This window comes from Pelodiscus sinensis, chromosome 26, assembly GCF_049634645.1.
Source record: "Pelodiscus sinensis isolate JC-2024 chromosome 26, ASM4963464v1, whole genome shotgun sequence".
In the NCBI taxonomy this organism is placed as follows: Eukaryota; Metazoa; Chordata; order Testudines; family Trionychidae; genus Pelodiscus; species Pelodiscus sinensis.
In genome coordinates this window covers 14,815,677-14,843,628 of record NC_134736.1, presented here as the reverse complement: position 1 = coordinate 14,843,628, position 27,952 = coordinate 14,815,677, and the positions used below count along the sequence as shown (strand labels likewise).

At 52.9% G+C, this 27,952-nt stretch overlaps 1 protein-coding gene and 1 long non-coding RNA gene across 6 annotated transcripts in view; one reads left to right on the top strand and one right to left on the bottom strand.

The window, feature by feature from the left end:
• Positions 1-27,952, bottom strand: part of NTM (neurotrimin) — a 738,537-nt gene that overhangs the window by 67,030 nt on the left and 643,555 nt on the right. The gene's annotated exons all lie outside the window — the stretch shown is intronic.
• On the top strand, positions 14-27,791 carry LOC142820463 (uncharacterized). Its single transcript, XR_012897696.1, has 3 exons — positions 14-153; positions 20,951-21,339; positions 27,407-27,791. It is a non-coding gene; the product is annotated as an uncharacterized LOC142820463 (long non-coding RNA).

The window sequence follows — 27,952 nt, the reverse complement described above, 5'->3', positions numbered from 1 at the left end:
GAGCTAAATCTCGCTGCTGCACATAAGCTCCGAAAGGGGAACAACACCGGTTGTAAGTTGCAACGAAAAATCCAAAAAAAAAAAAAAAAAAAAAAGGAAAAACAAAGAAAAGAATATCTCCTGAATCTACGCAATGCTTCTGTCTTTCTTAACGTGAGTATTATATATTTGTTAACTCCATAAATTGTTTAAAGGTAAATCAGGAGGGTATATCTTTAGAAGAAGTTATTATTTCTTGTTTTTTTAACTGTACAGTTTTTCTACTTTTTATTTGTATATTACACGGTCTGAAAAGAATCAAAGATAGTGAATTGATTTAAATGAAAAATTAATTATAAAGTAAATAGAAAAAATAAAAAATCTTTGTTTGACCCTAAAAAGAAGCATTCCTCTGTCTGTGGTTTCAAATCCTTTAAAGAACCAAACCCGGTTATCGAAACCAGCCTGAGAGCAGAGGCTGAGACTATAGGACCTAGCCCCAGACGCAGGCCTGAGTCACTCCTGGTCCCCCACTGCTTCTATACCTTGCCTCTCTGCACATGAATAATCCAATCAAAGGGCAAAGGGGAGGCTGGGGAGACATAAGTCACACACATGACTAGCAACTGAACATTAGAGAGCCCACAAAGTTCCTTGCCAGCCATAGGCAGCGATCTCTTCCTCCCAGCAGAATGCAGCTCCCTCTGGGGCGGAACGCTGCTGCTGTCCAACAGCGCCCAGCAACGCCTTGTTTGAAAAGTCTGGTCACAAGCAGCGAGCCTGCTGGAAGGCACTTTGGGGCTCCTGCAGCACCTGTGGCTGGCCAGGGCAGCTAAGGGAGTCCTGCATCTCTGACAATGACGAGCTTGAAGAATCAGTGTTACGCCCAGTCACTGCTACCCCCGAAGCAGCCGTACTGCCCAGGACGCTTCTGCGCTTCCATCATTTAACCCCCGGGGGCCTCTCTGCGGCCCTGCCTGCATCATACCCTGCAGTGAGAAGCATCATGCCCCTCGGCACGGTAGCGCAAGACCATGCTGGGGTACGGACTCGGTCCTGCCTCAGGACTTGGTGCGTCTCCTATTGAGTCACCCCCGCTATCCCACCCGGCACCTCAAAACTAGCCCAGGCCCACCCTGGCTTAGCTGGGCAAGCTGACGGTACTGAGCACCCCTTGCTTGAGAGGCAGCGGGACGTTCTCCCGGGAGCACGACTGTGCCAACCAGCCCTTCCGTGCTGCGAACTTCCCTGCAGCAGTGCCCTGAGTGCGCCGCGAGGCTCCTCGCAGGGTGGAACTCCACACCCAGCGCCCGGGTTGCCATTTCCCCCTTTCCAGGCCTGTGAGGATTTTGTCAGCGCAGGCTACGGGGAGGCTGCTCAGAGGGGTGGATATTTTTATTCCACTCCCCCCTCCAGGGGCTGGGGAATTCAGAAGCGGTAACTAAATGGTAGCAGCACATCTCGGTTCTGCGCTTTCGCCTGCGGGATATATCCAGCTCGTCAAATTAGGAATTTGTTACATGATGCCTGTCAGAAATAAATGAGAAGAAGTGAGGGAGCAGGGGGAGCTGATAGAGAGCCAAGGCAAGGGCTGATTAGAGATAAATTTCCAATTTTTCATAAGACGGGGAACAAGTGTTAAAATAAAGCGAGGTGGCAAAGCCCTGATGAAGGGCCCACGCGGTGACTCGCCGTGCCTCGGGGGGCGGCGGGGACCGATGTGTGCGCCATGCCGCCTCCCCCTTCTCCATGCCCACTCCTGGGGGGGCAGTAAAGGAGGAGGGGGGGCTACTTAAGTACCATGTGGCAGCCTGGAATTGACGGGCAGAAGGTGGCAACCTTAATGCGACTCTGAGCTTCCTGGGATGCAACCTCCCCTCTAATCTGCATCACGCTCTGCCCTCCGAATTCAACCAGCCTAAGCCCCATGGCGGAGCCCTCTGGGGGTCGGGGCTGCTTGCTGGCGCCTCTCTCTGCCCCGTGGAGAACTCATCTCCATTCCGGTGGGGACAAGCAAGTGACGACAGAGTCGGGGCTGGTCCTGCTTTGGGCAAGGGGCCGAACTTGATGCCTCCTGAGGTCTCCGCCCGCCCTGGGATTCTAGGATCCGACTTCAAACAGGGGCTGAGCATCGTCCCTGCTCCATCGCGTCCAGCCCGTCTCGATGTGTTCAGACACGCTATTTTCCAGCCCAGCGGCCTCGCCCTGCCCCACGTGCTGGATGGCTGCTGATGTCTCCGTTTCCGGAGGCTCGCTTGGCGTATTGCTGCTCACTGAGGGTATGTCTACACGACAGCGTTAGTTTGAAATATCTCACTTCGAAATAACGCGTCTACACACAAAATGCATTTAGAAATAGCTTTTTGCTCTTTCGAAATAGCACGTCCACACTGATTGGACGCTGAATTGCATTTAAGGCCAGATGGAACTGGTTCTGGCAAGGCATCAGGTCAGACGTTACCTTGTGGCCAGGGCGGCCAGCAGGGCACCCTGGAAAGGGCTGGACCCCCCTATTTCGAAATAAGCATCTATACAGCGCTTATTTCGAAATAGCAATTTCGAAATTGGCGCTATTCCTCATGGAATGAGGTTTGTCAATGTCGAAATAAACTCTCCACTATTTCGAATTAATTTCAAAATAGCAGTTGGCTTGTGTAGATGCTAGGAAAGTTATTTAGAAATAACTTTGCTGTGTAGACAGACCCTGACAGCAGCCTGGGGATGAGGAAGGAAGGGACGAGGGTTGGGGCTGGCTGCCAGCACTGAGGGGCAGACCTGGAGGATGGTGATGAGAGTGTGGGTAAGGGCTGCAGGTCCGGATAGAGTGCAACACCAGACCAGCTGCCCGCACGGCTGTACTGGGGGACCTGCATGCCGGGATGGGAAGGAGCTAGCCAGGGGAACTGGGGGCCGTTGGCAGAGCTACTCCGGGGAGCCCGGTCTGGCTGGCTTTTACTGAAGATAGCCACCTCCCCGTTTTGTGGGCCTGGCCTTTGAGAGCCCACCACGTTCACAGACCTTCGCTTCTCCCACTCCCCCCCTTCCCCATCCATGTCTCGATCTCGCATCCAGACCCCAGAGAAGCGGCGAGACAGGCTTGTCGCCGCGCCGGTCTTCCAAAGCAAACACTCTCAAGAAATGAAAAACAGGCCGACTGGAGACCCCGCCGGGCCTCGCGCCTTCCCCTGATGGCAGCCGCGTCGCGCCAGGCGCCAGCTCTACTGCTCCCGAGGTGGGCAGAGGTGTGTGCGAGGGGGAGGAACATGTTACTCCAAGAGGAAAGGCCATTTTAAATAACAGCGGTGTATTAAAGCGAGGGGGGAAACAACCCTCTCACAGGCTCCAGCACTGCTGTGGCTTTAAATTATAGCGTAGGAGGATAAAAATAAAAGACAAGAAGGGAGAGAGACCGTGAGGAAAAAGAATTGCCATTGTTTTACCAAGCAGATGGGAAAGTTCACGGGATCAGAAAAAGACTATTATTATCTCAACTCGACAGAGAGAAGATGGGAGAAAAATGGACAATTTTCTCCTTCCTTCCCCTCCTGAAGTGCAGGACACTGCGGCGGAATCTGTCTCAGCGAAGAATGGGAAGCAAAAGGGAACGTTAAAGCTCCCGCGCAGGGCAATTATCACCACAGCTGGGCACGGGCTCAGAAGTTCGTTTGATTGTCCTTTCTCCTTTCCTTTGTGCCGATGTCCTGGAGGCTATTTTGGGGGGAGGAGGGGGCTTGAAAAGGGACCAAGAGGGGGAAGCACATGCCTGAGTCTGTCCCAGCCACAGCACATGGCGTTTCTGGGCTATGGCATCCCCTTGCCAGGGACCGAGCAGTGTCAAAGTGTGGTCCCAGAGTCTCTGGCAGGGTGGGAGCCCGTGCCGACCCAGAGCAGGAGGAAAGAGGGGTGGGAATCGGAAAGAGGAAGCACGTGAATGTGACAGGGGGAGGAAAAGAAAAACCCATGAGAGAGGGCATGAGTGTGTGAGGTAAGGCAGGCAGCCCACCCGGCTCCTATTACATTTAAACTGCAGAGCCGCAGCGGTTCTGGACCCGGCGTGAGCCGAGACTGTGCAAGCCTGGCTCGCGTCGGGTCCAGCAGCCTCTGTCTGCAGGGGGTCCCCAATCTCACAATGTAGCCTCCCTCGTTCCCCCAATGTGGGGGACAGGCAGCACCACGGAGATGGTGCTGGGGGGAACAGGCTTTTAAGCCGGCTCCTCCCCCCAGCACCGGCACCTGCTTCCTCCCCAGCTGCTTCTGATACAGAGGCAGCAAGAGGGGGAATGCGAACAGTCGACTCGACTATCGATAAGCCTAGGCTCATCAGGCAGCCAACGAATCGACTACTCGCTTACATCCCTAGCGCGGGCAAGGTGACCACAAGAAAGTGCAAGTCTGAAAGAGAGAATGTGAAAGCGATGAAAGAAAGGGAACGACAAGCTTGTGCTGGAGAGAATGAAAAGAGAGAGACAATACTAAGCATGGAGAAGAACCAACGGCCACATTTCCAAGCAGTCTGGCTTCAAGCCTCAAAAGGCCTCCCTCCCCGCTTTGCACACCGAGTTCCCATCACCATTCTTGCAGGGGAGATGACTGCATGCACCGACTTATATGTGAGGGCCAACTGAAAGGCCTTGCCTCGTCCCCAGATGTCTAGATCCCTCCTTGCCACAATCTTCCTCCTCAAATTCTCCCAGCAGTTCCAATTCAGTACAGAATTCTTCACTCCCTCGCCCTGCACTGCAGCTGCCTCTTCCACCCCAGAGGTGGCTGCCTTTCAGTGGCAGGGAAAATTATTCCTTCTAATTATACAGTCTGGGCGTTGCTTTGACACTGCCGGATGACCAGGGGCAGTTGTACGGGGTAAGTCACAGTGCACTCCCCGCCCCTCGCGGTCAAATCCAGGCCTCAACAGAGTAGCAACTGGAATGTCTCGCCATCGCCATCTCAAACCGGCATTGAAAGTGCAGGCTGGTTCTCAGACTCGTTCCCAGTGGACAAGGCTCCACTGCACCAAAGTCACGGAGGCCTGGATCCACAAAGGTACTTAACCTCGCTGGAAACGAGGAACCGAAAAACGTTTTGAGGATCGGGTCCTTAGACAATCATCAGCAACGGACACCATCCCTGGGAATCCCAGCAGAACCGCAGCAGCTGGGCCAGGAAGGCTGGCTACACCTCTCATCCCTAGAGAGCCTGCTGCAGGCCGGGGCTTGCCTTGTTGTGGATGCAGCGCGAGCATCAGTCCTTGGACATCCACCAGCAGGCGATCAAACAGGTTCTACCGTGCTAGGCCGCCCAGGTGCCAGTCCCCCTCCTTGCTTCCATCTCAGAAGCCCAGCCAGCCTGCCCCACAGATGCTGCAAGAGCTTCCCCACTCCAATGCCAGCAAGGGCCCGTCAGCGTTGTGTGAATCCAGCCCTCCCTCCCATTCTCTGCTTCCCCTCTCCCTGGCCACACTTGTCAGTTCTGCTCTCGCAGCTTCCCGCTCTGGAAATGCCTTTGCTGCAGAGACCTCTGCCCCACACCCTGCTGCCACTTCCCAGCCTCCTGCCCTGGGCCCACCAGCGCTGAAAGGCAGCTTCCTCCTTTCATCCTCCCAACATCTGATCTTGCAGCAGCGCCTTTCATCCGGGAGGAAGCACAAGGTGCTTTGCAGACTCCGCGCAGGGCAGCCCCTCCTCCCCCGGCGCAGCGTCAGAGGCAAAGGAAGACAAGCGCGTACAACCAAACCGACTCAGCCACTACTACAAGAGGCTGAGTGCCCCCCAAGGACCAGGGTCTCCTCGCTTCCCCCACCGCAAAGCGCTGCCTCCAAGGGAACAGACCCTAGGCCAACACAGCCGCCCTGCTTGCTGCAGCACCGAGCGCTTTCCTGGGCGGTCTCCCATACAAGTGCTGAATGAAGCCTAACACCGCTTAGCTTCCAAACCCAGACAGGCTCACGCTGCTCAAAGACCAGGGCCTGACTCCTCCCCAGTCATCCGCAGCGGACACCCTATTCCCGCAGCAAGCCCAGGGAGGAGAAGCACATTGCAGGGCACAACGTAGGCCGGCGTGATCCAAATGAAACACGCAGAGGAAGCATGTCAGAGCCCGAGGGGGAAAAGAGGGAGGGGACCCCAGCCTGGCACTGCCCTTGGGCGGAGCCCTGGCCAGCCACCGCTCTCAGCTGGCTTTCTCGAGGTGCCCGCAATCCCAAAGTGCTAACTCCTTGGGCAGCATGGCTGCGGGCAATTTACAAGCCGTAAGGCCCCACTCATGGGAAACGAGTCCCAGAGAGAAGTGCCCCCGAGCAGTGAGTAACATCCATTTCCAGGGTGATGGCCTCCCAATGATATGCTTGGCCACTCCCCGACTTCTTGTCCTGTCTTCTGAACACACCCGCTGCCTCTTAGGCCAGGTCCACACTAGACCTGGCAGGTTGGGCTAAGGCAACTCCAGCTACATAAAATACTTGGCTTGGTGCCATCTTCACAGAGGGAGGCCGACAGGATCAAACGCTCCCTTCCCTTACTCCTCGCGACTGTGAGGAATACAGGCACTAACTGGAGCCACCCTCAGCATTTGATTTAGTGGGTCTTAACTAGACCCTCTAAATCAAATGCCAGAAGATCGATTTCCAGTCTGGCGAGTGAAGATGTGGCTTTACCCTCACTTCCTTGGAATGGGAGGTGTCAAAGCACTTGCACTTTCTGCACCTATGTGAGTACACACCCACTCCTCACACAGTCACAGCTCTGTGCACGGGAGTGCCCACAAGTGCATGAGCACAGATGTGCACACAAGTTCATGCTCTCACAGATGTGTGCACCTGCGCGCGCACACACAGAGTCCATGCATACATAATATTACAGAAATACACATGAGTACACAAACACACACAAACACATGCCAGCACACACACGCACAGACACAATACTGTTCTCACACTCAGCTGTCATACTCCTTAGCCTCTGGGTCTGAGGCTCCATCTGTTGCGCACCATACAGGTTGTACAGCTGAGGACTGGGACTAATTCAGAGCAATTTATTCCACATACTAACCTTGCCTCTTTTCAGCCATCATGTATCCAGGAGCTGATCCTGATTTTAATCCAGATCCACACCACTTTTCACATGTGTACCCATGCACAGAATGCACTGCCATTGCGTGTGCTAGCCTGAGCGTGCGCACACACTCAAAACGGACCCGATCTCAAATACATCCGGGAGACCCTTTGCCTCTGGAGCGTGGTTGGTGCCCTGCCCCGGGCCTGCTCAGCGGCAGGTGGAGGTGTCTCCTCTCTGAATGAGTACAGGAGCCCATCGCCATGGCCCGAGGAAAGGACTTTCATCGCTCCCGTCCGGCCTGGTGTGAACACTGGTGGAAGGGGCCCATGCATGGCTCAATTCATTGTTTATGAACTGATGCAAACATTTCAGGCCATTTTTTTAAGTATCCCACTGGCTCTGGTAAACTCAAGAGACCTGGGTTCTCATCCCAGCCATGGCAATGGCCCCTTTTCCCCCCTCTCCACTCTCTTTTTCCCGTCTTTTCCCTGCCCCCCTCTCACGTTCCTACTCTCATCCACACACACCTTTCTCTCTTTCGTTTCCCCATCCCACTTGTTTCTCGCTTTCGTTTCTCCCTCCATCCAGCTTCTGCCTCTGCCGCAGTCCCTTTCTTCTCACCCCTCAGCGCTTTCCACCCTTCGCTGTGGGCTCCCCAGCAGTCACCAAGGAACCTCAGGCCTGCCTCTCTTCGTCACCCCGTCTCTCCACACCACTCGGGCGAGGAGCAGGATTCGCATCCATGCCCCAGGCAAGCCCTCCCTGCTTCCGCGCACCCGAAAGGGACTGAGCACCCTCCCCGTGCACCTCAGAGTCACGGTGGAGAGACCATTTCATGGCGAATTGGACGCACACTCAACTGGAAACAGAAATGTGATGACTGTTCTCACGCCGAGGTGCCGATTACCCCAGCTGAGAAAACATGGAAGCGAATGAAGAACCCGTGAACTGTAAAGTATATTAATAATGAAGGCACAGCCTGGGAAATGAAGACTTTATTCTGTTTATATTCTGCTCCATTAATAGAAAGCACTCCAGCTAGCTCCACCCCATTAGCCAGCAATCTGTGCAGAGCAAAAGCTCAGAGTCCTCAGGCAGGCCAAGGATGGGGGAGGGACGGGAGTCTGGCCCTCCCACCGGGCCCAACGCTGCAGGTCGTGGGGACAGGCCATGGTTTGCCCGGGGCTAGCCTCCGCAGCAGGCCTCGTGCTGGGATGCAAACAGGCCCAAGGTGGGCTGCAACGGATTAGCATGCTTGCTAGGCGCTCTCGGGCGCGGGACTGTGGGGAAAGCAAAGCGAGGGGCTGGCCAAGAGAAAACAGACCTAGAGTACTAAGGCCAGGGGGAGTGGAATCCCAAAGCAGGGGGATTCCCACTCATCAAACCCCCAGCCTGGCAGTACAGGATCTTCCTCTGATATTAATACCTAACTGTGACCAGCTGTGCTGGCCGGGCACTACAGAGAGGGGCACATCCCCTGACCCCCAACGCAGGACACGCACGCAGGGCTTAGAGTCAGCACATACAGCTATTCCCAGCCCCCCGAGTGAGACAGGCTGTGCACCCCGGCCCACAGGCAGCAGGGGCCCAGCGGGCGGGTGGAAGCGGTGAGGAGGTGTTTCGGGGACTGCCTATCTCCCGGCCCGTCGCAGGCCCATCTCTCGCTCGCCCGATCAGCCCCTGGCCTGAGGGGTTTTCCCCGCCCGCGGCGTAACGAGTGACAACTGGAAAGGAGTCAAGAATCTGACAAGCCAGTCATGGGAGCCCATGAGCCTGGGCAGCAGATGACAGGGATTTTTTGCGGAAAAACTTGCCAGCTGTCTACACTGGCCGCTTGAATTTGCGCAAGAACACTGACGATGTCATGTAAGATTGTCAGTGTTCTTGCGCAAATACTGTGCTGCTCCCGCTCAGGAAAAAGCCCTTTTCTGGAAATGCTTGTGTGCAACAGGGCCAGTGTAGACGCTAAAAACTGTTTTGCGCAAAAAAGCCCCGATGGTGAAAATGGCGATCTGGGCTTTCTTGCGCAAAACCGCGTCTAGACTGGCCACGGACGCTTTTCTGCAAAAAGTGCTTTTGTGGAAAAGCATCCGTGCCAATCTAGATGCTCTTTTCCGCAAATGCTTTTAACGGAAAAACTTTTCCATTAAAAGCATTTGCGGAAAATCCTGCCAGTCTAGACATAGCCCATATGTGATGTAGTGGGCAGGCTATATCCTCTGGGGATCCACTGGTGGCTGTGTGGGCTGGGGGTGACCCCTACTGGCTGGTACCTGTAGCACTGCCCAGCAGGACGGCTGACTTAAGTCAGGTAGGCAAAAAGACCCAACCTGTCGGACCAGTTGAGGGCAGGCAGGGAACAAGGGAAGTGAGGTTTCCGGGGAAGGGGCAGTTGCTGGCTGGAAAACATGAAGGAAGCAGCCTTAGCTGAGGGTCTAGTGATGACAATGGACCCCCTAACCCAAGGGGTCTGAGGCATCCTGGCCCTGACTCCTGAAATCTCTGCTGTGCTGTATCTTGGAGGAGCAATAAACCCTTTCTATACTACTGGTTGGCGGAGTCTCATCTTGCTGCAGACGGGGTGCAGGATTGGGGGGGTACCCGATGTGCCGTCACACCATAGCCTTCGACTTGTCACATCTTGGGCCCAGCCCTGAAGCCCACGTTCATGGAACCACAGGGAAGAGACGGGCAAGGACCTCAAGGGAGGTCTGGGAGCAAGCCGGGGGCATCGTCTTGGGTGCCGGAAACTCAGCTCTCCTTGTAAAAAGAAAAAGGCTGGGAGAGACTCTCCACTGAGCCCCAGCTGGAGTCAATAGGGCTCCCTGATCCTAGTGCCTGGCAGCCCCAGCTCTGATCTGAACAGGGCAAGGAGGCCAAATCACCAGTAAAAATCAGGTCCTAAACTTCGTGTTTGCAAACAAAACCCACTCAATGCACACCTGCTAGCCAACATGGGGCTGTCTGCCTCATGCCACGTCTGCACGGCAACAGCTACAGCAGCGCAGCACAAGAATTCTTCCGTCAGTGTAGGAGATTAGTGTGCTTTAACTATGTCACTCAGGGGTGTGGATTTTTCACACCACTGAGCAGTGTAGCTGAGGTGACCTGACTTTTTCATATAGGCCTGTCTTGAGCTGCAGTCTGTCTGAAATTGTAGCTCAGAGAGGTGTGGAATGGTCCCTATTCAGCTAAGTGATATGTTCACTCTGAAACCTAATGACGCCAATTGAAGATTGGCACTGCTGTTTCACCAATGCACCTAACACACCACGATCTGCACTACCTACTTGGAGCACAGTCTCATTGTGGTGTCACAAATAAGTGGTGCTCAGTTTGTGGCTGGGATTTGGGGGAACACTACCATTCTCCCCCACCACTTGTAAACCGACCCCCGTGCTACAGAGTGAACACAGCCGATAACCAATGGCTGGGGGAAGGCCGAGAATGAGACAGACAAATGGGAGCTGTACAAGAAAACTCGGCATTGGCTTTCCTTCCTTCCCAGCCCTGCCCTTAGCTACGTGGCTTAACGAGCCTGGGCCACATGTCACAATACAGCTGTGCTCCCGCCCGCCCTGAGTGCTACGGCCACAGCGTATGCAACGCTCATCCCAGCAGTGACGATGAGTCGGGGCTGAGTTTGCTGTAGCTGAGGCATCCTGGTGTTGACAGAATGGGGCCACGATTCCACAGCGCAGCATTTTATAATAATACCCCAAGGGAGTCGCTGGTAAAGTTTGGCCAAAATATAATTAGTTTGCACAGCTATTAGAGGCTGATAAAAGGTTTTAATGTGTGTGGAGATCTCTTGAATCTCAGCTACTGCCATCCCTTGCTCTTCCTCTGCTTCCCAGTGCCCGAAGAATGGCACGCAAGCCTGAGCAAGCCGCGGATACAACGCACCGCATTTACAGGGGGAACGCGGTCGCCATTTTCAGCCGCGCTGATTGCTAAGGAGCGGGGAAGGAAATCGGGGAAGCTCAAACTCCGTTTTTTCCCTCTCTTCCTATAATGCGGGGGGAAGGGGGAAACAGCCTTCAGAGCATCCAAAGCTTCATTTAGGTTGGGTGATCATAAAGGAGAAGGTGGCCGCGGAATCCCTGGGTTGGAAGTGGCAATCCCGGCAAAGACTGATCCAAAGTCGTTTTTGTCCAGGGCACTGAGACAGGAGAGGTAGAATCCACGCCCCCATCCCATGCCAGAGGCACTCCCACAATCGCACTCCACTGTGCCCTGATATAAGATTGGCCTGAAAATGGACCAGCCCAGAAGCAAGACATCTGCAGTCATTACTGTTGTCATTTATATTATGCTGACTCCAGCACCACAAAGATGGACCTCACAGAAACATGTAACTGAGAGCACTTGGGACTTAGACTCGTAGACTCATAGACTTTAAAGTCAGAAGGGACCATTATGATCATCTAGTCTGACCCCCTGCACAGTGCAGGCCACAGAATCTCACCCACCCCCTTCTAGAATAATCCTCTCACCTAGATCTCAGATATTGACGTCCTCAAACGCTGGTTTAAAGACCCCAAAATGCAGAGAATGCTCCCGCAAGTGACCCGTGCCCCATGCTACAGAGGAAGGTGAAAAACCTCCAGGGCCTCTGCCAATCTACCCTGGAGGAAAATTCCTTCCCTACCCCAAATATGGCGATCAGCTGAACCCTGAGCATGCGGGCAAGACTCACCAGCCAGACACCCAGAAAAAAGTTCTCTATAGTAACTCCTATCTTCCCACCATTGGCCTATTTACCACTGATACTGAAAGGTCAATTAATTGCCAAGATCATGTTACCTCATCAAACCATCCCCTTCATAAACCCATCTAGCTTAATCTTGAAGCCAGATAGGTCTTTTGCCCCCACTACTTCCCTTGGAAGGCTGTTCCAGAACTTCACTCCTCTGATGGTTAGAAACCTTTGCCTAATTTCGAGTCTAAACTTCCTACTAGCCAGCTTATTCCACGAGGAGTAACAGTTAATTCAAACTAAGGAATTAGTTCGAATTAACATTCAACTGCCGCATCTAGCTGCGGGCAGTTCGTTAGGACTTAGGGGGATTTAAAAATGGCGGCGCCCGGGAACATGCAAATGAAGCCCGGGATATTTAAATCCTGGGCTTCATTTGCAACTCCGGTTGCCCTCATTTGCCTACCTAGCTCAAACTAACGAGCTAGTGTAGACATACCCTAATATATTTAAAGAAAGCAATCATATCTCCCCTCAGCCTTCTTTTGGTTAAGGTAAACAAGCCAAGCTCCTTGAGTCTCCTTTCATAAGACAGGTTTTCCATTCCTCGGATCATCCTACTGGCCTTTCTTTGTACCTGTTCCAGTTTGAATTCATCTTTCTTAAACATGGGAGACCAGAACTGCACACGGTATTCCAAATGAGGTCTCACCAATGCCTTGTATAGCGGCACTAACACCTCCTTATGTCTACTGGAAATACCTCACCTAATGCATCCCAAAACCGTATTAGCCTTTTTCACGGCCATGTCACATTGGAGGCTCATAGTCATCCTGTGATCAACCAGGACTCCGAGGTCCTTCTCCTCTTCCGTTACTTCCAACTGATGTGTCCCCAGCTTATAACTAAAATTCTTGTTATTAATCCCTAAATGCATAACCTTACACTTGGCTGTGGCTCCTCATTTCCCATGAAGGATGGCCAGATACAATGGTGATGGGCAGCAGAATGAAAACCTAAAGTCTCTGCCCTGAAGAGCTTGCAATCTAAGGCCAACCTGGAAATGGATGACAGGAGAGGGATGATATGAGGATTACTTGTTGTGTTCCCTCCCTCTGGGGCATCTGGTATTGGCCACTGTCAGCAGACAGGACACTGGGCTAGATGGATCACTGGTCTGACCCAGTGTGGCCGTTCTTATGCCTATACTCACCTGGAGATCAACGCTTTAGAGAATGATCTTTTGGGATTCAATTTAGCAGGTCTAGTAAGGACCCACAAAATGGAATGCTGATGGCTCCCCCTTGACCCCAGTACTCCACGAAGTCACAGTACTGGAGTGAGGGAAGTCAACGGGAGAGTTTCTCCCACCACCTCCCACAGCAGGGTTGCCGCAGAAACTCAATTTCAGGTACATCGGCTCCAGCTATGCTAATTTCATAGCTGGAGTTAAGTATCTTAAACTGAGTTTCTCCCCCAGTGTAGACCTAGCCTAAATAGCTTGCCCTTTACCGGCTGACCCAGGAACATCTTGGTGCCAACTGGCAAAGACACAAGGTGCACACAGAGTCTTACAGAGACCCCCTGATCAGATGTATGCATATTAAAAGTATGAAAGGGTAGCATGGGAGGTCTCCACCAAAACCCGATAGCTGAAATGTCTGGGTGGGTGAGGTTTAAGGAATTACGTAACTGCAGTGAAAATTAAGTTCTTAAAGGTCATGAATGATGGCAGGTCACCAGAAGGACAAGCATGCTCCTCTTAGGCAGGAAGGAAGGGTATGTCTACACTACCCCGCTAGTTCGAACTAGTGGAATGAGGAGTAACGGTAGTTCGGACTAGGAAGCCTAGTCTGAACTACCTAGTTCGTGCCGCGTGTAGCCGCGCGGCACAGGGTTCGAACGAGCAGGGATTTAAAAATGGCGGCACCCAGTTTATGCAAATGAAGCCCGGGAAATTCAAATCCCGGGCTTCATTTGCAAGTGCGGTATGCCTACATTACCCCGCTAGTTCGAACTAGTGGGGTAGTGTAGACATACCTGAAGAGACGCTTCTCTCTCTCTGGTATGTCACGTGTCTGCTGAATGTTGTCTGCTTCACAACAGAGGCCTGTTTGTGTCCCGGGGCAGGAAATTGCACATTGGACAAGGGAGGAAAGTTGTAGCAATAAACCAACGCCAGCAAGGGGAGTGTTTTGTTGATAAGCAAAGAATCTTTTGGGGGCGTACTTAGAAGGCTGACGTCCAGCCTGGATCCTCTCCCAAGGAGATGAATGCTCAGTGAGTTCTAGCTTTAGCAAAGGTGACTCTCAGCCCTGCCTGCAATACGCTGCAAGGCCTTTAGTTGCACTTAGTTTCATTAGGCAGCAAAGTTCCTTGCCAACGAAGTCTAGGCTCTAGAATGAAGGCTGTGATTTGATTTTACATGTTACCATTTGCTTCCAAAACTTTTACTTGCTACGTCTTGCACCTCCATGCTTTGTTAAATAGTGTTGCTCTTCTTTTCACATAGCTAAGGGCTGTGATTGGAGGGGAAGTCGGTAAATTGGGGCGCACTGGTTCTCTGGGAGCCGCAAATCCGCGAATGTTGTTGGTGTCCAGGAAAGAAGGGGCTGGGCTGTTCAAAGAGGCTGGAGTGTATGTACAGTGACACTGCGGGGAGTATCAGCCCGTGATGTTGGTGAATCCAGAACAGTTTGCCTGCTCGGAGGGGCCCATCTGGCCGCCGTGGAGAGGAGGAAAAGCTGGGCGTGACAAGGCTGGACAGGCGATATGCATCCCTTCTGGAAACGGGAGGTTTCAGAGAAATACACTGTCCCATTTGTGGCTGGGGGAGGGGGCTCTATTTGTGATGCATATTGTAATGTGGATAGCGCACTGCGCAAACCGGTCGGCTTAGCTCAGCCCTGGAGAAGCTGGTGGTGGCTCCCCATCAGCTCCAGGGGCAGGAGGGGGGCATGGGTAGGGCTCAAACCCAGAATCCTGTGTCTTATCCATTATGCCACTGAGACCCACCCCAAAGACATTTTTCCTGACCTGTTGTTGACTTTTTCCCAACTTTTTTTTTCAATGTTTCTCAGTGGGGGGCACACATGGGAACGTAAACCCACAACCCCAAGATCCATTAGGCCTCAGGGACCTACACGACTGTGCAGGAGGAAGGGCTCACAGAGGGTTGCTTCTTAGTGCCAGGCATGCTGCGAACAACGGCTCAGAACCAGTGCTTGTTCTTATACGGATTCTTCCACTCACAGGCAGGCTACAGACAGACCAGAAGAGCTAGCTTGTCTCTATCACCAGCACAACTTAGTCCAATAAAAGGTATTACCTCACCCCCCCTTGTCTCCCTATTCGTGCTACAGATAGACAGAACGCTGTAGACAGACCAGCATATGAAAGCTAGCTAGCTAGGCAAACCATGCCACATAATAGGAGTGAAAGGGTTAAGCTAATGACCCATCTCCCCATGTCCTGACTCTTTCAGGGAACTGCTGCACAGCCTGTTTTGCCTGGTGCATTATCCAGACACGGCTGGCCCATACCGCCCAGCCCCCTTGCCTGCTGCAAAGGAGACAGCGTTGGAGATTGCTATCTTCTTGCTGCTGTCTCTTCTGCCGCAGTCCGCGCTCGTTACTTTTCACTTCATCTCCCATCTCCTTGTGCCGCGCAGGGCGAGCAGTGAGCTGGGAGCATCTGATAAGGGGCTCTGTGGGTCAGCATGGCGTGGGCGCCACATGCGTAGAATGCCCCTCCTCTCCAGAGTTTCACGAGGCCCTTACACCCCTGCCTCTGTGACGGGCAGGGAGCCATCTTGGAAGTGACCTTTTTCACAAATGATTTCGCCAGCCCCGGGTGATGAAGCGCTCGTCAAAAACAGTGGCAGATTTACAGGTTAACAGTGATTTAGTGGAGTGCACGGCAGCCAAATTAATGCTGGCTATAATGTAGTTTACCTCATTAAACAATGCACACCAAGACCCTGCCTGCTGTAAAACAATTGGTCTCCAAAGTCTAGTGTTCATCGTCCAGGGTTGCTGGGAGATAATAAATGGGTAATATTCCGGGGACAATGGTATGGAGTCACGGTTCAGAGCTAATATTATGGCAAAGCAGTAATTATTTCAACAGTAAACAAGGGGGTGGTTGAGCTGCCGACAGGACTGGAACCTGCTGAAATGCTTCCGTTCATTTAGCTGGATCCCAGACCTGGGACTGGCGCTTAGGATGGAGAGGGCGTTCTGACCTGCCACATGGCTCGCCGGCGCCATCCATGCTGTGATCTCCCCCACCCATCTGGAGACATTGGTGCTGGTGGGGGGAGCCCTTCTAAGGGAGAGGCGGAGCCTCCCAGAAGCAGCCTCCTTCTCATTAGGAGAGGGGAGGAGCCACCACAAAACGCGAGGGCCACTTGAGGGAGGATGCCCATGCTCCAAGAAGGGAGGGCCGCTACCAGTCTCTCTGATGCCTGGTTGGGAGAGTGGAACCCGGCCCCCCAAAACAGGAAGGAGCCACAAGACTGCAGGAATCCTCTGATTATGAGGGATAAAAGTGAGGAAAAAACCAGGAAGGGAGAAGGCTATTAAAATACAGAGGGTGCAGGGATAGACCCGTCAAGGGACACCAAGCAGAGAAACCCAGATAGCACCTGCCAAGCCAAGAAGGTGGGGAAGATGATAGCTTGGCAGCCTGAGAGACTCAAGTCTGCTGCGGATACTCATGCGTATGCAACACAGGACTTGCTTCTCGGCCCCCACTAGCAGGCGGCCATCCATTCCTTCCCCTCGCTGTCCCACGAGGGCGACAAACAATATTCCCCTATCTTCCTTCCTACCTGCAGATTCCAAAGTGCCTTATGGACATTCATTGGCCGAGCCACACAGACCAGTCCACTCCAGCAACGCCAGTATTCACAGCCCCCCCCAACTCAGATGAAGTATCTTGCCCAAGATCAACAGCAAAGGCGGGACAAGAATCCAGTCCTGGCCCCCCATCGGCTATGCTGGACAAAACAGTGTTCATGCCGGGCCTGTTTCATTGATGGGCCCATGGCCGGTAAGGAGGGGCTGATAACCACAAACTTATTCCACATGGACCAACACACTTTGGTCAGAAGGTCACAGCTTTTGTTCTCTACCAACGAGGGCTGCAGTTGACGTTGGGATCCATGGGGGAGAAAAGCTTCCTTGTGCATAGTCTGAGAGCAGGAGCCAGCCAGCCCCTTGACTGCTGCTCTGCAGAAGGGGAATCGTCACAGCCTTGGGAAGGGCACAGGCCAAAGGTTCCATTTCGAAATGGTCAATAACGGGCTAATAAACGATATTAGCATGGTACAGACACGAGAGGCACTGCTGAGGGATGGTCAGGAGTACGTGCGGAGAAGATGCTGACATGTCCGTTACGTATAACCCGGCCCTCCTGCCGAGGCCAAACGGCTAGGGAGTTCTTGAGCACAGGGCTGGCTTTCTTAGAGAAAAGTCACTGGTGCTTTCTCACTCTCAAGGGTGAAATAAAAGTTTTATTTCACCTCCTGGAGCCGGGACAGGGCGTCACTCATACACTGCAGACTAGGACAACAAGCCGCAAAGTCACCAATCCAGTTTCCCAGCCTGCAGTGCTCCAAGATTTAGCCCCTCCCTGCTGGGTTCAAGTCAAGCGGCCTGAGGCTTCCAATATTTCAATCCCTCCCTAAAGTCTGTGGAGCTGCTTTTATCGGGGGCTTCTTTTGTGCTGCTTTCCTCAACAAGCCTCGTCTAGGCTTCCAGGAGGAAACTAGGCCATCTAGCGCCTATCATTTCTGGTCGACTATTAAAGCAAGCCAACTGGCTGCCATTTGGTGCCCATTCGATCCTCAAAAGGAACTTGACCAGAAAGATGCTGCAGCACAACGAGACATAGGGTCGCGGGATGAAAGGAGGAGAGCAACACAAACCAGGCACTAGTCGATCAAGGGTTACTAGATGCAAACTGGCCTGGGAATGTTATGGAAACATGTGGCGGGATTTGGGAATGCTCAGAAACACATCGTTAGAAGGTGCTACAAATGCTGAAACCTCACGGGTACACACAACGATCGACCTGTCAGACTCCGTAACAACCTGAAACAACAGATGCATCATTTCTTAAAACAGCCATTGGCCATTTATTAACCCATTATAAGAAGACGCTTAATACCAAGTCAGACCAAACAGTCTCTTTCTGAGTTAGACCGCAATCGGATTTCCTACTTCCCGCCTCATCAGCCTCTTTCGCTATGGCTTTCAAAACCATCACCCTGTATAGTCCTGACCATCAGAAACTCAATTCGTCTATCAACCATTGTCTCGGCTCCCGAGTCATCTGTCTCCATGAAGCACGCCCCTTTCCACACAAAGCGCCGTGAGACCTAGAGACACTGAATGAACGTGGCTTACTGGGTGGCCCTGGCTGTGAATGTCTCCGAGGCTGCAAAACTGCTCTTGTGGGAGACCTCCCCTGGCACGGCCTGGCAAATTCGCCACAAAGCGATGGGTTCTGCTTGGCAAATGGCTTGGACATTGGGCAGGGCTAGATGGATCACTGTTTTTTTCCCCGGCAATGGTCCCACGCAACAAGAGGTGGGTCCGACCGTGATAACTGCTATCCCTGCGTGCCAGGCCGATCGACGAGATGCACGGACGGATAAGGTAGGATGGACAGATCCCGTGAAGGGGGGAGGCTCCGTCTGGAGAACACCCAGCAGCGTGGATCAGCGATGCTCAGCTGGTGGCCAGAGCACCGTATAGTTCTTAAAAGGGATCAGAGTTATTCTGACAAAGCCCGTGCTGTAGCCACAGCCCCATTGAAGCCTATGGAGTCACTCGCTTGGGGAGGGACCACTCAAGGCCTTGACTGACGGTTGTATTTGAGCAGGGGGCTTCCCCCCGCTTGATTTTGTCCGACAGAGCAAACCAAGCCCCGACCCAGCACCACGGCCGTCACAGCAGGCAGGAAGGGGCGGGGGAACACAGGGAGAGGAGGTGCTCTCCACTGCCTCGCATCCAGGAACGGGGCAGAGAGAGTCAGCCAGCATTTCTAGCTCAAAAGACACAGGCCTGTCACCTGAGCTGCCCAAGAGGCGTAGCCAGATCCAGGCAGGGTGCTCCGCACAGCAGCCCCGTGTGACACATCACACGATAGTAGGGCGACACACGACCCGACGGGGCCCCACAGCGAGGTCACCCAAAACCGCTGGTATGGAGGGGGGTTCTGGGGTACCTGCTGGGATGCAGGACACCTCCCCTTCAAGTCCCCCCTTTGCCTGGGAAGCATCTGCCACCTCTCAAGGGAGGGCGCTAACCACTAGGCTACACAGTCCTTCTCGTGCTGCTAGTCTCTCCCTCTGGACACGTTAAGGGGGAGAGCGAGAGACATTTAAAGATGTGGGGTCACCTCACCGCTTCTTCCTAAATCAGCGTACGTCCCTAGCCCCCCGGGAGGGGTTGCAGCGGAGCATCCCAAGCATCCCTGTCTCCTATTGCTGGCATCTCCGGCTGGCTAGCTCAGGTGGCTCTCCACCCAGAGAGCTGGCTTGTGGCCGTCTGTGTTGAGCACTGGTCTGCCTCATTCACGGTGTAGCTGCCTAGGCATCTGGCTCAGGCTCTGTAGACCCGCCGACGGGGGAAGACAAGGGGTCAACTGCCCCAGGGCCCAGAGATTCAAAGGGGCCCAGATCTCTCAGCTGCCAGCACTGTTATTGCAGCAGCGGCTGCATGAGCCCCGGGCTCCTCTGAATTGCCGCTGGAGCGTCAGAGCATCTTTCTGCCCAGCCCTGAGGGCTGCAGGGGGTGCACCGTGGTCTGGGTGGTGCTAAGGCCTGACCACTCTCAATCCCACCCCTTCCAGCGGCTCAGAGTGTCCCCCCCACACCTTGCCCCAGGGCCCACGGTGGCCGTCAGCACCGCTGGGGCTTTGTGACTTGCAGGGACTTTCTAGGTGTGGTGCCACTCAGCATCCACCGCCCCAAACGCCTCTGTGCATTCGCGCCGAGGGGTCTGTCTACACTACCCCGCTAGTTCGAACTAGGAGAGGAATGTAGGCATACCGCACTTGCAAATGAAGCCCGGGATTTGAAGTTCCACGAGGTGTACCGGTAGTTCGGAATAGGAATCCTAGTCCGAACTACCTAGTTCGTGCCCCGTGTAGCCGCGCTGCACGGGGTTCGAACCAGCGGGGATTTAAAAATGGCGGCTCCCCGCTTATGCAAATGAAGCCCGGGAAATTCAAATCCCGGGCTTCATTTGCAAGTGCGGTATGCCTACATTACCCTCCTTGTTCGAACTAGCGGGGTAGTGTAGACATACCCTAAGTGACTTGCCCAGGGTCACCGAGACTCAGCACCAGAGCCGGGATTTGAACCTTGATCTGCTGACGCCTGGCACCTTAACCAAACACCCCCCCTTTAAGATACAGCACAGGGCGCTAGGTACACACGTGGGCAGGGGAGGGTCGAGTCCAGGTTTCACAAGGCAAGGCTTTTTTGTTTTGCTTTTTTAAGCTGTTGCCACCCGCCACGTGCCCTCCCGTGGTCCAGCGCTCTGCACGGTGCCTCGCTCTGCTCTAGCTGCTCGGCGGGGGGAGTTCTGGCCTGACTGCACCCCAACATCGCAAGGCAAGGCAGGGCTAGGGTGACATCGCCCTACTGTCCAGCTACTCAGCCCCCCGTATCACCCACCTTCCTCTCCTAGGCAAGCAGCTTGTGAAGTCCGGCCCCAGCATCGCCCTGCTGCCCAAATACCATCTCTGCTCCTTCCCAGCGAGGCAAACCCCAAGGTTCCTGGGATTTTCCCTGAGCAAAGCCAGCATGAGCTGGCTTGTTCTGAATAACCACCGCCCCATGCCAGGATGCCTCGTTACCCTGCCAGTCACCGTTCCAGTCCTTGCACTGGAGTCGATCCATAATCAGTCTGCCGGGGGGCGTGGCCAGGTCCCGGCAGGGTGCTCTGATTTGCACAGCCGCCTCGTGCGACACATCGTAACATGACAGCAGGGTGACACACGACTGATCTGAGCCACGCAGCAACTGGCACGGGGGGAGGAGCCCCCTTGTAACTTTTAGCCCAGAGGCTCGGGTACTTGCTGGGAGGTTGGAGACTCCCCTCCTCTGTTCTAGTACCCCCTTTGCCTGGGAAGCATCTGCCACCTCTCAGGGGAGCGCACTAACCAACAGGCTATACAGTCCTTCTCATGCTTCATGTCTCTCCCCCAGGTCTGCAGGAGTCACGTTGACTGCAAGCACTGGACCTGGAAAGGACCTGGGAGCCCCGATCCCTGTGCACGTAGAGCCTGACTACACCCCACGGCGTCCCACTAATGCCACCTGTTTAAAAAGGAGTCTGATTTCTGTGGTATCTGGTTAATCAGCTCCATTGGCTTCCATCGTTCTCTTGATTAGCCAAGACATGCTGGCATGGGCCTGCTGAGATGCACTACTGTTACCATGACAACACTGGACTTACAACAACAAGCCAGTAACCACGGAAACACCTGAGTGACCATAACCTGACGGGATAGGATACTGTGTCCCAGTTTCGGGAGAAGAGGGAAGATGCTGTCCTGGATCAGTGAAAGACAGGAAACAAAGCATAAGGATAAATGGTTGGTTTGCACAATGGAAAGAATTAAATAGAAGGGTCCCCAAAAATCTGGTCTGGGACCAATGCTGTTCAACGTGTTCATAAATGAAAAAGTGGGAGGCAAACTGTGTGATGACAGAGGCTACATCTAGACTTCGGGCTTCTTTCGGAATAAGCTTTTTCGGAAGAGATCTTCCAGAAAAATTTCTTCCGAAAGAGAGTGTCCACACAGCAAAAGTGCATTGAAAAAGTGATCTGCTTTTTCGACAGATCGCGTCCACACTGAATGGACGCTCTCTCATGTGTGCTGTGATTACTATGGGCGGAATGGCCACCTGTGCTTTTTCCCCTTCCTTCTTCTTGCAAAAGAACTCTCTTTCCCGTCCATACATGCCTTTTTTCTGAAAGAGCGCTTTCGCAAAAAGGCTTCTTCCTCACAGAAGGAGGTTTACCAATGTCAGAAAACCCCTCTGTTCTTTTGATTTTCTTTCAAAAGAACGTGATTGCAGTGTGGATGCAATTGAAGTTTTTTCGGAAAAAACTCTGTAGTGTAGACATACCCAAAGTTTGCAAATCATGTACTAAACTAGCACATTTGCCAGTGTTGCTCAGGTCCTTAGGGAGGCGCTCAGGGCAGGGGGCTTGGAATGGAGAGGGTTCAGGGTCAGGATTGTGGGGAGAGGAGAGTCTCTAGACAGGGGACTGTGTGCGTGCACACGTGCACCTGGGGAGTAGGAGGCTCAAGTCTGGGGCAGTCTCAAACAGGCAGTGGGCATGCCCCGTCCAGCCTCTTTCAACCACGTGGTGCTTCTGTCTCTCTTCTGTATGGTTTTCTGAGGAGCAATCCCATTCCAGGCACATCCCATTGTCCTGGCACAACCAATCCCCGACCTTGCTTTAAGTTCTGAGAAGAGGAAGCTGCCTCCCAAATTTGGTGCTCATGGTTCTTACTATTTAGGAGGAGTTCTTGAACACACAGCCAAGCAAACAGACAAACTCTCTCAACTATATAGCAGATTACTGAAGAGTGTTTAGTCCAAAATTGACAGTAAATTGTTACAAAGGAATCTCACAAACTTGGATGACTGCGCAACAAGACAGCAGTTGATATTCAATATTGATAAATGCAAAGGAATACAAATGGGAAAGCATAATCCTAGCTACACATCCAAAATGACAGGGTCTAAATCAGCTGTTTCCACTCAAAAGAGAGATCTTCGAGTTATTGAGAACGGTTCTCTGAAAACATCCACTCCCTGTGCAGCGGCTGTCAGAAAAAGCTAACAATGTTCGGAATCATTAGGAAGGGGATAGATAATAAGGCAGAAAATATTCTAACAACACTATTAAATCCCTGGTGCAGTCACACCTCGAATACTGTGTGCAGCTCTGGTTGCCCTGTCGCAAAAAAGATACATTAGAACAGAAAAAAAGTTGAGAGAAGAGCAAGAAAAACGATGAGAGGTATGGAATCACTTCCATACGAGGGGGTATTAAAAAGCCCGGGACCATCTAGTTTACAAAAGAGGTGACTCTGGGAGGGGGCGATATGTTAACAGGCAATACACTCTTGAATGATGTGGAGAAAGTACATGGGAAGGTCCCATTTACCCTCTCACATACCACAGAACTACGGAAAACACTTAGAAAACAATGATCCTGTGGCACCTTAGGGTACGTCTACACTAGCCCCCTAGATCGATCTAGGGAGGCTAACGAGGGCGACCGAAATTGCAAATCAAGCCCGGGATTTAAATATCCCGCGCTCGATTTGCATGTTCCCAGTTGGTCGCTATTTTAGAAATTGACAAGCCCGAAATAACTGCCCGTGTCTACACGCGGCAGTGAAACGGAATTCCGATGTAAAGCCCTAAGTCGAATTAGCTGGTATCCCTCCTGCAATGAGGTTTACCAGCGAATTCGATTTAGGGGCTTTAAATCGGAATCCCGTTTCACTGCCATGTGTAGACGCAGGAAGATACTTCGGGCGTGTCAATTTTTAAATGGCGACCGGCCGGGAACATGCAAATCGAGCGCGGGATATTTAAATCCCGGGCTTGATTTGCAATTTCGGTCGCCCTCATTAGCCTCCCTAGATCGATCTAGGAGGCTAGTATAGACGTACCCTTAGAGATTAACCAAAAATATAGAGAGAGAGACAGTATCCTGAGCTTTCATGGGCACAGCCCACTTCTTCAGAAGGCAAATATGGAGCAAGAGACACAGAGCTTCAAATAAAAAGGAGAAAAAGAGGGGAAGGGGGAGGGAAAAACCCTGTCAATTAAAGTGTGTAAAGTGCTGGGAGGTAAGTGCCTGATACTTAGCTTTTGGTGTCATTTGGGTGTTCAATATAAGACTGAGAAAGCCAAACGAGTATCCAAGCAGCAGCTTCTTCAAGATTGGTCCAGCAAACAAAAGAACAGAACTCCACTAGTCATCACCTACAGCAGGGGTGGGCAATAAATTTTGAAGGGGGGGGCACTTTTGAAGGGGTTGGGCCTCAGGTAGAAGGGGCGGGGCCAGGAGAATTTGCATGCTCCCTCACCCGCAGACCCTGATTGGCCTGGAGGTGTGGGAGCACGTGAAGTCTCCTCCCCCACCCTGCCGGGGCATATAGTGCCTAGAGAGAACCAGCAGCTGTTCTGAACAGTTGGCAGTTCCCTCTGGTGCCATGCACCCATGATGGGGAAAGGGGAGAAGACTTCATGTGCTCCCCCGTCCTCAGGTCTGGATTGGCCTTCGGGCAGGGGAGCAGCAGAGCAGCCGTGGGCCAGATCCAAGGGCTTGGCAGGCCAGATCCAGCCCACGGAAACTGTCTTGCCCACCCCTGGGGTACAGGGTCTGGGAGGGATTTGTAACCCGAGGCAGGAGGGCAGGAGTGGGTGCAAGGTCTGGGAGGGGGTTGTGACCGGAGGAGGGGATGAAGTGTCTGGGAAGGTGTATTAGGGGCTGGAGCAGGGGTGCAGAAGGTTTGGGTTACAGAGCAAAGGTGCAGGAGGGGGGCAGAGGGTAGGGGGAGGGAGGGGCTGGGGTGCCAGAGGCAGACTTTGGCTTGGAGACCTTACCTAGGTGGCTCCCAGCCAGCAGCCCAGCAGGGTCCTTAACCAAGGTCCCTGCCTTCCACGCCCCTGCACTGCTCACAGCAGCTACAGGGGCCATGTGAACCCAGAGGATGAGGGAGGGGAGGCGCACTGCACATGCTGCCTGTCCAACAAACAGGCAGCTGCTATTGGTCGAAACTGGCCAATGGGAGCCATTGTGGGTGGGAGCAGTGTGCGAAGCCTCTGCCCCCTCCCCTGGGCTCTCAGCATTCACAGAAGCACATGGCCCCGCAGCAGCCAGCTTGCCTGGGTGCCAAGCAGGGGCAGGGAAGGCAGGGAGCCGGCTGAGGCTCTCGTGGGCCGGATCTGGTGACTTGGTGGGCCGGATCCGGACCACAGGTCATATTTTGCCAAGCCCTGACCTACAGCCCCCAACTTAAACCCCTTCAGTGCATCGTTAACAATCTACAATCTATCCTGGAACACAATCCCTCCCTCTCGCAGGCCTTGGGAGACAGGCCAATTCTCTGCTACAGACACCCCTAACCTGAAACAAATTCTTCCCAGCAACCACGCAGCACACCTCCATCATCTCACCCAGGAACCCAGCCCTGCAATCATCTCTGGTGCCAACTCTGTCCACTCACAAGCAACGTCATCAATCTACACAAGCAACGTCATCACAAGACCTAACCACATCCGACACCACATCAGGGGCTCCTACGACTGCATGTCCACCAATGTGATCTACCCCATCCCATGCCAGCAATGCCCCTCGGCCATTGATATTGGCCAAACTGGCCAGTCTCTGTGACAAAAGATTAACGGACACAAATCAGAAAAGGGTAACACAGAAACCTAGTAATAGAGAGGTAGCCGTGTTAGTCTGATCTTGCTAAAACAAAAGGAAAAACTATGTAGCACTTTAAAAACTAACAAGATGGTTTAATGAGCTTTTGTGGGCCGGACCCACTTCCTCAGATCATATTCTGGAAGAGAATTGGCATGACCATATATACCAAAGGAATATAATGAAACAAGTGACCACATTATTAAACTGACAAATCGGATTTAGTACAGAAGGTGGGGTGAGAGGGAATAGCTATTTATGAGTCAATGAATGGCTAATCAGGGGTGATAAGTGGGGAAGCTATCTTTGTAATGGTTAAGGTAATTAACATCTTTGTTAAGGCCCATTTGTAAACACAGAAACCAGTTGTTGAACATTTTGTCTTGCCTGGGCACCCACTAATGGATTTCAAGGTGACTATTCTCTTACAAAGCAATTTCAGGAATCAACTAGAGAGCAAATCTGTGGAACTGGCCTTCATATGCAAATCTGACATTCTCTCTCATGGCTTGAACATACAAGGGCTTGGATGGGCCATTATAGTTAACACCCAAACGACGTCAAAAGCTAAGTCATCACTTACAGAACGCTCTATTAGCCTCATTTAGCAAGGACACTTTAATTGACAGGTTTTTCCCCACTCCCCTCCCTATGCAAATAACCCTAACTCACATAGCTTCCCCTCTGGGACATAGTTACGGGTTCCCTGATGAAAATTCACAGGCAGCAGCAGGTTTAAAATAAAAAAAGAACGTGCATCTTCGTGCCACACACAGTGTCAGAGGATGTTATGAAGAGCAAAAGTATAACTGAGGTCTAGAAAGAACGATATAAGTTCATGCAGGATAGATCCATCAACGGCTATTAGCCAAGATGGTCAGGGAGACAACCCCATCCTCTGGGTGTCCCTAAGCCTCTGACTGTCAGTGGGGCAGGATGGCAGGGGAAGGATCGTTTGAAATTGCTCTGTTCTGGTCATTCTCTTTGAAACACCTAGTTGCTATTGGAGACAGGACACTGGGCTAGATGGACCATTGGTCTGACCTGGTGTGGCCCTTCTTATGTAAGAGGGAGCAGCAATGATAGGCCGGCACCCCAAAGTCTGGCTCCCAGGAAAATGTTCTCCTGTTCTCTGAGCGTTGGGACACCACCCCTTTGGGAAGCAGGGGACCAGCTGCGTGACTGGCGTTGAACCGCTTCAGAACGGGGGTTTCAGCTCAGGGAGAAGCCAGGTGCATTCTGCGCTGCGAAATGCAAACTTCACACATCTCTAGTAATTAGCCGAGGGCAAGATCTGCCATCCCAATCAGCCAGCGTAGAGCCTCTCTGCAGCCCCGCAGGGCAAGTCTCCAGGACAAGTGACATAAGAAGGTTCTTTTGCAGCGAAGGTGGTTTCTCTGGAGGGAAGCTGCTGCCTCCCACGCTACCTGTCATTTCTTGACCTTCAGTGTCTTTCCCGCACTCGCTCCAGCTGAAAGAAACTTCTCCTGCCTGCCACCCTAGGCTCACAGGGCTCTGACAGAGGAGCTGATGGCATAGATGCAAAGGGCCAGGGTGCTGGGGGGAGCCTACCAGCTGCCAGAGAAGGACTCCCCATCCCTGGTACCTTTTGGTTGAATTAATTTGTGAAGGCAGAGGATCTAGGGGGTCTGAGGCCAGGCCCCATCTGATGGCTGGATGGGGAGATACACCCCAGTGGAAGGGGTGGAGTCACAACCCTGCGACTCTCTGCCCCACTCCACTCGAACCTGATGCAACCCCCCAGAAGATTGAAGCGTTTGCCTCAGAGGCCTGTATGTGCAATTTACGTGTTGTACCTGGCTGGAATAATATGCTATGATGCAGGACGAAAAGATGAGGGGGGCTGCTGCAGAGGGCGGTGCAGCCGCAGAGATGCATGGGGGGTGTATTCAGTACCAGGGCAACAGAGGGGGCTACATGGCAGGAGTGAGCTGCATTGGCAGAGTCCCTCGGCTGGAACAGCAAAAGGAGTGGTGCAGTTCAATAGAGCTGAGGGGGGTGCAGGACTGGTGCAACAGGAGGGCTAGGTTTTAAGTACATCAGCAAGCCAGAGGAGGAGGTGGAGACAGAGTCAGCGCGTGTGTTGCACAATGAGGTCTTGGCTAGCCTGGAATAGGCTCTGTGCAGCTCTCTTCAAAAGCTGTTTGCCGCAGCGATCCTATTTTTGTCGTTCCCAGCGAGAGGACGGTGCAGAGAGAGCTGTCCGTGAATGGAGACATGTGCAAACGAACGGCCGATCGCTCCTGCAGACGAGCTCCCCAAGGGCCGCCAGCATTCAGCCAGAGACACAGAAGAGATCACTCACAGCCCCGCGCCTGGAGGACAGAGGCCTCAGCGGGAAATCCACCTGCTCCAGCTCTTAGCAGAAGACTTAAATGGTGGAAATAATGATGTCCCCCCCCCACCACACACACAAGAGCCCCCCCATAACCAAATAGCAGGAGTGCAGCTCCCATAACGTGGTTAAGAGTGGAGAGATGAGCAACATGTATTCAGAGAGGTTTATGAAGGCAAGCTGCCGCACATATATAACTCTAGAGTATAGCACCAGAGGCTGCTAGAAATCAGGCACCAAGGACTTCTCTGTTGTCACAGGAGCCGGGGGGTGTATGGGGAGGAGCTGAGACTGGGAGTCGGGAGGGGAGGGGGGATGAGTCACTCGGTTTGCAGATTGTTCCAGGAAAAAATGCTTTTAATAACAAGAATACTCAGTGCCACCAAGG